The sequence below is a fragment of the Charadrius vociferus genome, unplaced genomic scaffold (assembly GCF_000708025.1).
Source record: "Charadrius vociferus isolate BGI_N301 unplaced genomic scaffold, ASM70802v2 scaffold325, whole genome shotgun sequence".
NCBI classification, from domain to species: domain Eukaryota; kingdom Metazoa; phylum Chordata; class Aves; order Charadriiformes; family Charadriidae; genus Charadrius; species Charadrius vociferus.
This window is the reverse complement of record NW_009648526.1, coordinates 5,200,876-5,211,167: the sequence shown is the minus strand read 5'-3', so window position 1 is coordinate 5,211,167 and position 10,292 is coordinate 5,200,876. Positions and strand designations below refer to the sequence as shown.

Sequence of the window (10,292 nt, the reverse complement as noted above, 5' to 3'; positions counted from 1 at the left end):
CTTTATATCTTTTTTTTTTTTTTGAACCAGCAGTAACAGGAGTCTTTTTTCCTTGCTTTTCTGGCTAATAAGCAGACCGGCTAGCCAGGAAGAACAATTTTCTGCCATGCTTCTTTGAAAAATGTCTAATAAATTGACAGTGTGTATTGTCCAAAGTGATGATACGTATTATCTAAAAATAATCTGCAATGACTCCCAATCAGCTTTGCTATCCATTTAGCTTCAGATCAGCAGCAAAATAGAGGAGTTCAATCAATGTGTCTTTAAAATAAAGACACAAAAATTAATTGTGTGAAAGAGAATGTCACTTTGGATAGCTTCAAGGAATTTTTATTTATGGATCTTTCCAGGGCTTTTTTTGTTCTAAAAAGCAGAGAAAATACAGGTATTTCTGAAATCCATGTGTTTGAGATGTTTAAAAAATATATATATAAATAATTCCTTCTGCAGTAGGTTGAACTGAAAGATATTTATGTGCAGAAGCTTGCAGTAAGCTCTGCAAAACATGTTCTAATTCCTTAGAGTGATGTTGTCATCACATTTGTCAACTATGGCTCAAGGAGAATACAAATTCTTTTGTATTTTCCCTTCTTTTTTCCCTGTAGTAGTCTATGATGAGCAGTTTGTTTCAGAAGAGATTGTTCTTCATTTAGTTTACAGGCACTGCTTGCTGAATTTGGTACGTAAGTTAAAAAACCAGGCACTGTTGTTATTATTTTCTTTAGTTGTTGCCTGTAGACATTAATATTCAGTGTGGAGAAGGGTTTTATTCCCCCACCCCCAGGCTTATTTTGCAATCAATAGCAATTTCCATTTTTGTTCTGGCTTTCTAAATTTCCTGTTTTGCACACTGATATTTAACTCCAACTGTGTCCTGCTTTTCATAGAACGTAATAATAGATGATGACGACAGTGGCAATTAGAACTAATGGTCTACTTCTTAGAGATGTTGAATATCCATTAATCCTGTTGAATTTGGTCAGAACTGTTCAAAAGCTCTCAAAAATCAGGCTGCAGTATTTTAACATCAAACTTTGCATATCTGTTGGTTGCTAATGCTTTTTATTTGTGTACAATTCTTCTGCATGTTCCCTTATAGCATTTCGTTGATTCATCTGCTTCCAGTTCTCCTCCTTGATCCTATTTCCTGTTTATTATTTTTAATATTGCCTGAATCACAGGAAAAAAATACACTTTTATAATTATATAATACATATATATAATTACATATTATATAATTATATAATTATATAATATGTAATTATATATAAAAAATATAAATGACAAATTTTAAATTATAAATTATGTATAATTTTTATATATAATCTATAATAAATTATAATTTTTTATGACTGTAGGGGTAGATATAGTTTATTTGTGGTGAGAGAAAACTTAGATTGTTGTCAAGTTGATTTGATTGATTAAATGACGGAGGGGTTTTCATGATGTTTAGGACATCTGATATTTTCTCTAAGTTTTGATGAACAGCCATTCGCAAAATGAAATAGTTTCACATTAAACATTGAAAACTTTATGATTTGCTAGTATGTATAAGCATAAGCCTGAAAAGGAGGTGCAACACAAAAAAGAAAGATTCTGAGAAAACTGCAGAGAATTATAATAGTACAGTACTGATTTTGCCTTTATTTTTAAAAAATATCTGCATGTATTGTGTTGTCATTTGACAAAATAAAAAATAAAAAAAATCTTAAGTAAGTTAGGACAAAAGGACAATTGACCAAGCTTGCTGTTTTGTTATTTCGCCTCTTCCTATTGTCCCCCCACGATACCTCTAATTGGAGTGTGAGAGGCCTCTCTCTGACAAGTTTTGAAAACAATATTTAGCATATGTCTTGTCTTCCCTAATCACTTCTATACTGATATTTCGCAGCAGCATATAGATTAAGATATGTTCCTTATATGAACGGGACTAATACTGTTAACATCATCAGGGGCTACCACACCCCACTGGGGTGAGTTTCAGTCGCTTTTAGGACAGATCATAGTCAAAACAGTGAAGTGGAAGTAATACCAGAGGTACAGTGTGACAGGGCCTGGCAGTGACCAGACTCCAGTCCCTTCTCCTGGCAAGATGGGTTCCTCAACAGCACTTCTAGCTGAAAAAAATGGCCAGAATCGGGCAATCTGAAGCTTTGCCTCTTGTAGAAGTTTGCTGTCAGAGGGAACATTGCAAAGCCCACCTTCTGTAGGCACTGAGCTGTAGGTCAACCCTGATTTGATTTTATCAATTAGAGCACTCCTCCAAACAAATTAATTTATACCCTCAGGCACACTTTTCATCCAGTGCAACTGTAGCTGCGTGTGATTGTTGGGTCACAGAGCCACCTCCCACCCGCCCTTTAAGAAACACGTTGCCTATCGATGGAAGTCTTTCATGTAGGCCAACCTGAGACGTCCGGTCCATTGCAAGGTGTTCCTCTGACATTGCTCCTCACTCTATACAGACATCTATTATTTCTTTCCATAGGACTCAAAAGAGAGATCTTTTCAGCTGCAGTGGGATGTCTCTCAGCAATTTCTTCAGGACTTAATTCAGAGTTGGCACTTTTGTGCTCAGATAGTTGAACAAAACTCACCACATTTTCCCCTTTCCACCATGAATAGCGATCTCTTGAGTTGGCATTGCAAATAACCAAAAAAAAACTTTCCACAAAGACAGTTTGCTTCCCATAGATCTCCATACATAACCTTTACTGGTCTCAGTAGGATCAAATTCCTGCCCTCCCCTACTCTGGCAGAAAATTATAGAAAAAACCCCCATAACTGAAAAAAACATGGTGGTTTTCCCTAACTCTGACACTAATGTGCAAATTGTTACCAGAGGCAAAGATTCCAACAATTGGACGTGATTTATTAGAACTGTACTTTAATCCTGCTGTACTGACCGTAGGAATTAATGTCTTCGGAGTACATAAAACATGTTAGTATCCATTATAAGTGATTCTAGTCATAGTTCAGTTCTCTTTCAGTATGAAATGCAACGCATGACTTCCCTACGGCTTGGCACCCTGAGCTGAGGGGGAGCTGAAGACTGAGGTTCTGACCAGCTACGTGACAGGCTGTGGCTGCTCAGTCGCCAGCATCGCTATGGAGTTGTTTAATGGCCTTTAATACTGCATCTGTGGTATGTTGCTCTGTGTTATTCAAATGGGAGGAGGAGTGCTTTCTCTATAGATCTCTGATGCATGGTTTTCAGTTTTCCTAATGGGTTCTTCACAGACTGTCAATTACTGGTGTAGTTTAAGTGAAACACACGGTTGCTATACTTAAATTATGCATCTTCAAAATGTTGTGAAATGAATCATTCCGGATTCCATGTCTCATACCTTTATTTTCTCCTTTGCTACTCTAGTTGTGCTAAAAATCTTGGAGATGACGTTAAAGCATAGTTTTTAGTCAGGAAAAGAATTAAGCCTTCTATTCTTCTTGGTTCAGTTTTTCAAACCAAATGCAGTAACTGAGGAACTTCGTGTTACACCGAAATGAGGATGGGAGTTACAGGGCTGGGGGAAATTACCAGTTCTGTTTTGCTGAATAGCATGTCTGTGTGAGCTCTTCCCTGCTGTAGCTTATCTAGCTGCTGTGTACACTGAGCTGATGTGCTTACTGTGGAATTCCAGCACGTTATATGAATGCCTGGCAAGCTAGTAAGTTGCTGTTCTTTCCACAATATATCCAGCTAAGGACTGACAAGGGCTTGCTTTTTGTACATAATCTGAATCTCGGAAGTTCAATTCTGCCATTATTTTTAGGGTACTTGTAAGAGAGGGAGCTTTCCCACAGTCTGTCGCTGCAGCTGTTGGGTGAACCAACTGGGGGGATCAGTATTTTTAAGGGGAGTGTGGAAAAATCACCATTATGTGTTTTGCCTTGATGTGAGGAGCAATGCAAAGTGAAGAGCAACAGTCAAGCCTTGTGTTTAAAATAGCAGCTGAATTGTCTACCTGAAGGCGTGGATATGCGGAAGACTTTTTTTAAAAGACTATACTGAACTCAGTGTGTTGACTGTGCACTTGACATACAATTAAGCAGTTGAACATTTCTTTAATCTCTGTGTACAAGAAGATAAAGGATGCTTGGAGAGTTGTATCCGTAAGACTATTTATACAAAGCCTATAATGCCAACGCTTCTGATGTCCTTTAAGCTTCTGCCTTCATATCCCTGTCAGCTCAATCCACTGCACACATTTTCTGAGTCAAACTGGCATAAGCCAAGGAGGGGAGAAACGTGTTCCATTTCTCACATGGAAGAACCACTGGTCAGGGTAAATAAGAATTTCTCTAGCTAGAGCAGAAATCTTTTCCTGCATCAGTAACTTGTGAGTGACTATAGAGACTTAGGAAATAAAGCGATAGATGTTTCTTGTGCAGTGGTTACAAAGAGGTTTCAAGTGATGAAGGTTCAGTACAAAGAGGAAATCTGTTTGTGCTAGCCCTTCAGAGGGTGCTCAAGAACTGGTCGTTAAAAAGTTAGATCATCAAAGTGCTGCTTTACTCTGGGGAGTAATGTAACTGTCAAAGGTGTCTGCAAGAACATGGAAGGTTAGCCAGTCCTAGATCCCTTGTAGAGGAGCTATGGATAGATGCCGTGTGTCAAATGTGGTACGCTTCCCCCACAGTGTTCAACACGGACGTCTGCAGGACATAGCAGAGCCACTTTCCATGAGTAGAATAATCATTTCTTCGATGCTTGTCACCTCTCTTTAAGAGGACCTAGGTACTGATAGTGGCCATCTTTACCATAAAAACCTCTTCCTTCAGGTGATCTTGTTATTACTTCTTAAATATTACTACTTCCTTATTATTAGAGACATCTCTTCCTTCATGTGTTGCTTGAACAAAATGAAATCTTTGCAAAGAACCGCCGAGCAATGTAACTGTAGGTAAGGCCTTGTTCTGAATGTAGAACTTGCACTGAAGAAGCCTGGTCTTAACAGAGACTAAGCACAAAGCTGATGTTATACAAGATAATGCTTTTGTCTTGTCCTAAAACTACTTCAGATTGCATGCATGAAACAAAAACCATGGGCGTGAGTGCACACTTGAAACGTTGTGGGGAGATGCTGGTTCAGGTTCCACAGAATGTCAGTAGGGGAGGTTGTAGGAGGTATTTCAGTCCTGTGACAGAAACGAAGGTGGAAAATGGGTTCTCTTTGGAGTTCAAGACAAGGATTGCATGAGAGTCTTGGGAGAGAATTGAGGTACTTCTAAAAACTGAGTGGAGGAAGCTTCTTCAGCTCCTTGTCAGCGTTTACTTTGAAATGTCAGACAAAAATAGGGAAAAACAGAGAAAGTTACTGTGAATATTCATTCTTAATGAGGAATTTCTCTACCATCTGGACTCAGTTGATTTTGCTAAGACTCCTTCTTACCTGTTCGATCTCAAGTTACTTGTTTTGAGAATATGTAGCATCTTTACTCTGTGTTTCCTCATCTTTTTTGCTAACTTCACACACAAGCTATTGCAGGGACCATGCAAATGTGGAAAGATAAATTCAAGATTTATCCCCAGAATTATAAAGGAATTGCAGCCAAGATTACTCTGCGCCCTGAACCTTTTGATAGCCAATGGTAATTTTATTCTGTATATCTACGTCTCTGTATAATTTGTCATGGATCAAGTTGTGGTCATATGGGGAGCATTCTTCTGTTTATTGGCCCACTGTACAGCGGAATACAACAGCCAGAGTAAGCAGTATTTAAGGTTGATCTTAAACTGGGTATTTGCAGCTGCTAACCTTAGCCTGGCTTACTCTGTAGTCAGGGCGTAAAGAGAAAGGACTATTCATAATAACAGGATCAAGTTCTTAAGATCTGAAGTTAGCCTTAGCGTTCGATTCCTACACAGATTATGGTTATAATCTCCTATACACTAGTCAGGTGAATGGCCGTTTGTAAGGAGGAGCTTGCATTTCACAGGGTGACTGAAGAAATGATTGGCAGGGGTAGCAGTAACTGCTGTAAATCTCACTGCAAGGTATGTATAAGCTTGAGTTTTTGCGTACTGTACTATCAAGTTAAAGATAGCCTTCAGTGAAATAGATAAAAACTATAAAAAAACCACAACCAAACCCGGGAAACTAAGAAGATTTTGAAGAAATGTGAAAAAAGGCTGAGCTACATGCATTTCCTTGTGCCATAACAATCATAGTATCCATGGTAATCTGACAGATCACTTATTTATGACAGCAAACTAAATGAAGTAATTTTTAAGTAGTTTAAATGGTACATTGTGGATTGCTAAAAAAATGTATGTACTGGCAAGCACTCACATTAAGTCCTCCTTCAATGGAAGAAGTCAGTCGCGTGTTGGATGGAAAGGGTTTATTTTTCTGCGAAGCTGATGCATTGAACAAAACTATAAAAATGTTTCAATCGTCGTTTGTTAATATGTAGCTGAAAAAAGGATTATATGTTGAATGCTTGATTATTTCCAGGGCAGTGATAAAAGTTACGTCTCCGTAGCAGAAACATCATCATTCGATTTTGAAGGCTGCATAACAGAGTTTTTAGTTATTTCCTCATACCTAATAGGGGTTTTGTCATGTAGATATTTGTTTGTTAACATGGCATACGTGGAAATGGTGAGGCTTATTCACACCTGATGGTTATTTCTGTCCCTTGTAGTTGAAGGAACTTTGAAAGTGTTAGAGCTATTAAAAGTTACTTTTTTTAAGTTGATGAGGGTTTTTTTTTATTAATTTCTGTGAGGGTGATAATGAGGGTCATGGGCAAATGCGGTTTGACCGCTGCTTGTATTTCCTTGGCCATGTATGAAATGATTCTTTTTATGGTGTTCTGAACTTGAAAATAGTCTACTCCTGTATGAGGGTATCTGATGTGGTACATTCGTAAGTAAGTTTCAACAAAGAATTGAAGAGAAATCTTTGGTCAGATGTACGATTCCTGCAGGCAAATGGATCATGTTGAAGGGGGAAAAAAAAGGGAAAAAAAATCTTATGAAGTACTAATATTAGCTCACAAACCCTTCAAGTTACAGCTGAGTTGTTAAACAGACAAGTGGGATTTTTTGCATAAGGCCAATTATCTACTGAGATTTGGTTATTTCCCTGCGTATTCTAGGAATTAATAAGAAATAATATAATGTTCTGTTTTCATATCACGATTCTCACAAATTCATAACAATGTGGACCTTGTTATATTTCTGCCTGTTTTAAAAGCATTATTGGAACGAAGTTTTTCCATCATGAAAGGGTTTGGGCAGGTATCTGTTAAATCCGGAGTTTGGTAAAGCTGAGCTCAGTTACAAGCGTATGAGTTTTGTGAACAGGTTAAAAAAACAGAAACAGTAAAACTGATTGAAAGTGCCTTTAAAATAATAAGGTGAAGCTTATAGTAATTGGGATATGTATTTGCAAGCAGCAGGACTTAGACTTAAAAGATAAGAGTAGAATATATGTGAAGAGAAATTCTGTTTCTTTTAAAAATAAATAAATCCCATGAAATAAAGTAGTGTTCCTTCTTTCTTCATATGCCTGTCCCTTTGTTCCGTGAAAGAAAATGGCTATCCTAATTGAGTCGTCTCCTGGTTAACTCTCCACTAGTTCATTGCCTTAGATTTTGATAGCTTATGAGAAGAAAAACTTCCAGAGGTGTATTTCATGAATCTTAAAACGAACTGTTAGAGGAATTTTTAAGCGTGAATTACCATTTTCACGTAGGATAGCCACAAGCATTATTTTGTATCTGCATAATTCACTTTTTTTTTTGTCTTAATTTTCTGGGTTGAGCCCAAGTAATCTTCCTAATGCAAATTGTTTTATATGGTGATTTATCTGCATTGAGAGTAGTATCCATTAGGCTCCTAAGGTCAAAGGTAAAGTTGATTTTTGCCTTATTATTATTATTATTCAAATAGCATAGAATAAATACAATGATTAATATACGACTTTTTTTTTTTTTCAGATTTCTCAGGGGACAAAATTTTGCTTATTCATACCTTCTACTGTGGCAAAAATGGATTATTTTCCTCACCAAAAGCCAGCAGCATAACGCCCATCCGACACACGCCTCAAGGAACTCATATGTAAAGTCTGTTCTAAGTAAGTCAAACTAATTGCTTAAAGGTAGCTTTAATCGTCTGTGTATCTACTTACTGCTCAAGAATAAGCAGACTTAACAGGAGAACTAACCTTAGCAGTCTGGCTCTCTATCAGCAGCTGTTTATTCTGCAGTGCAAGTGCCAGAGGACATGGCGTGCAGCAGAGTGGGGGCTGCGGCTGCCTCCGGCCACAGGGCGCCAGCACGTGTGTCCTCCCTGCGGGCTCTGGGTGAAGCTGACCGCCATACCTGGCAAACCAGAAGCTACAGAGTTATCCACAAATAGCATGATCGACAAGTTATCTGCATTGTGAATGAAGAAGTAGGCTCCTGTTGCTATGACAATGAATTTTAGAATTCGCAGCGTCAAAATAGGGGGCTAAATCACTCAATGTAAGAAACGGCAAGTGGTTAAGCTGGTCTTCGCTGTGTTGGTAGTTGAGCTGCCTGCATGTCGTGGGGCCTGTAGGCCCAAGTGGTTCATTTTTGATGCAATGCAAACTTGAAAACTGTTCAGTTTTGGGCCCCCGACTACAAGAAAGACACTGAGGTGCTGGAGCATGTCCAGAGAAGGGCAATGAAGCTGGGGAGGGGTCTGGAGCACAAGTCTGATGAGGAGCGGCTGAGGGAATGGGGTTGTTTAGCCTGGAGAAAAGGAGGCTGAGGGGAGACCTGATTGCTCTCTACAACTACCTGAAAGGAGGTTGTAGTGAGGTGGGGGTTGGTCTCTTCTCCCAAGCAACAGGCGATAGGACAAGAGGAAATGGCCTCAAGTTGCTCCAGGGGAGGTTTAGATTGAATATTAGGAAAAATTTCTTCACTGAAAGGGCTATCAAGCATTGGAACAGGCTGCCCAGAGAAACGGTGGAATCGCCATCCCTGGAGGTATTTAAAAGACGGGTAGAAGTGGTGCTGAGGGACATGACATGGTTTAGTGGTCGTTTTGGCAGTGTTGGGTTGATGGTTGGACTCGATGGTCTCTTCCAACCTAGACAATTCTATGATTATGTATATCCAGTAATGGTTATTCAAACATCTTACTTTTTATGTACTGAAATAAATTTTATGCATATGGAATATATGATATATGTTTTTGTGAGAGAAAACTGTTAAGAGTAGCGTTTTGGCCAGCATACCTGCTTTCTTTGAAAGAAGAATGACATTTGGAGGAATACGTTCAGTATTTAGAAACAGTATCTTCTTGCACCATCAGGAAAAATTTATAAATGAGGAAAATGAGGGGGGAAAAAGGAGAAAATTCTGAATGAGGAAGAAAATGTAGCTTGTTCATATTGCTTCTGTGTAGATATATTCTAGTGGAAGAGATGCACGTTACTTAATGAAACTGCATTTAATAAGAGGCCTTAGATTAACATTTGAAACTCTAATTGTTATATTTCCAGTACAGTGTAATATTACCTGCTTCTTTATCACTCTATCAGATAAGAGAATAAGTGATACTTGAATTCGATTTAAAACAAAGGTCTTTGTTTTAGGGAAATTCAGTTTTATCAGTGGCGTGACATTTATCTCTTGCTCTGCTGCTTTCTGCCAGAACACAATTAACACGCTATGAGGGCCTTTGTGAATGAAATGAGGGAAACACTGTAACTGGATTATCTTTGTTCTGTTTATCTGTTGCCCTGTATGAAAGCAAAAACGATATAGCAATGGTGGTGGTTTATCTGGGAAAAAATACTGATGAAGGGATGTAGAGGATCCTTACCTGGAAAGGCTCTGTCTCCTGCTTGGCAGTGTGTTTCGGTTCTGGACCCCTGTTTCTGTTGGCTTCTCCTTCATCTGTCACATTTGTCCTCTGAGAATGTAATAATTCTTGAGTAAGAACAACAGTGTTATGAAAACGCTCTGAAGCTCCGTGAAAATATGGTTGTAAAAATGCTCAAGCAGAACATCTGAGCAGATGAGTGAGTCCTCCCGCGCGTGCTTCTGAGGCAGAGCTGATGCTGTGCTTCCCGCTAGGTGGCCAGCAGTGGTGGGGTGCGAGTGAAGCACCCCTCGGCTGTAATCGGTGACTGTTTATGTTTCAGAACATTTTATGGGGACTTGGGTGTTTTAAGGTCTTGAGTGTCTCTAGCTTTCCATAATGCTTCTCTAGTGAGAATGTGCCATAGCTCTTGAACGCGGCGTGATCTTTTCAATTTTCCTTTTCTGCTTTCTTTTGTCTTAGCCTCCAATAATAGGTTATGACC

At 38.7% G+C, this 10,292-nt stretch overlaps 1 protein-coding gene across 1 annotated transcript in view; it reads left to right on the top strand.

Moving 5' to 3' along the window:
- OTUD7A (OTU deubiquitinase 7A) overlaps positions 1–10,292 on the top strand; it is a 91,705-nt gene that overhangs the window by 12,992 nt on the left and 68,421 nt on the right. Inside the window, exon 3 of the mRNA XM_009885759.1 lies at positions 7,948–8,084. The gene's annotated coding sequence lies outside the window, so the exon portion shown is untranslated. The remainder of the gene's footprint in view (positions 1–7,947; positions 8,085–10,292) is intronic.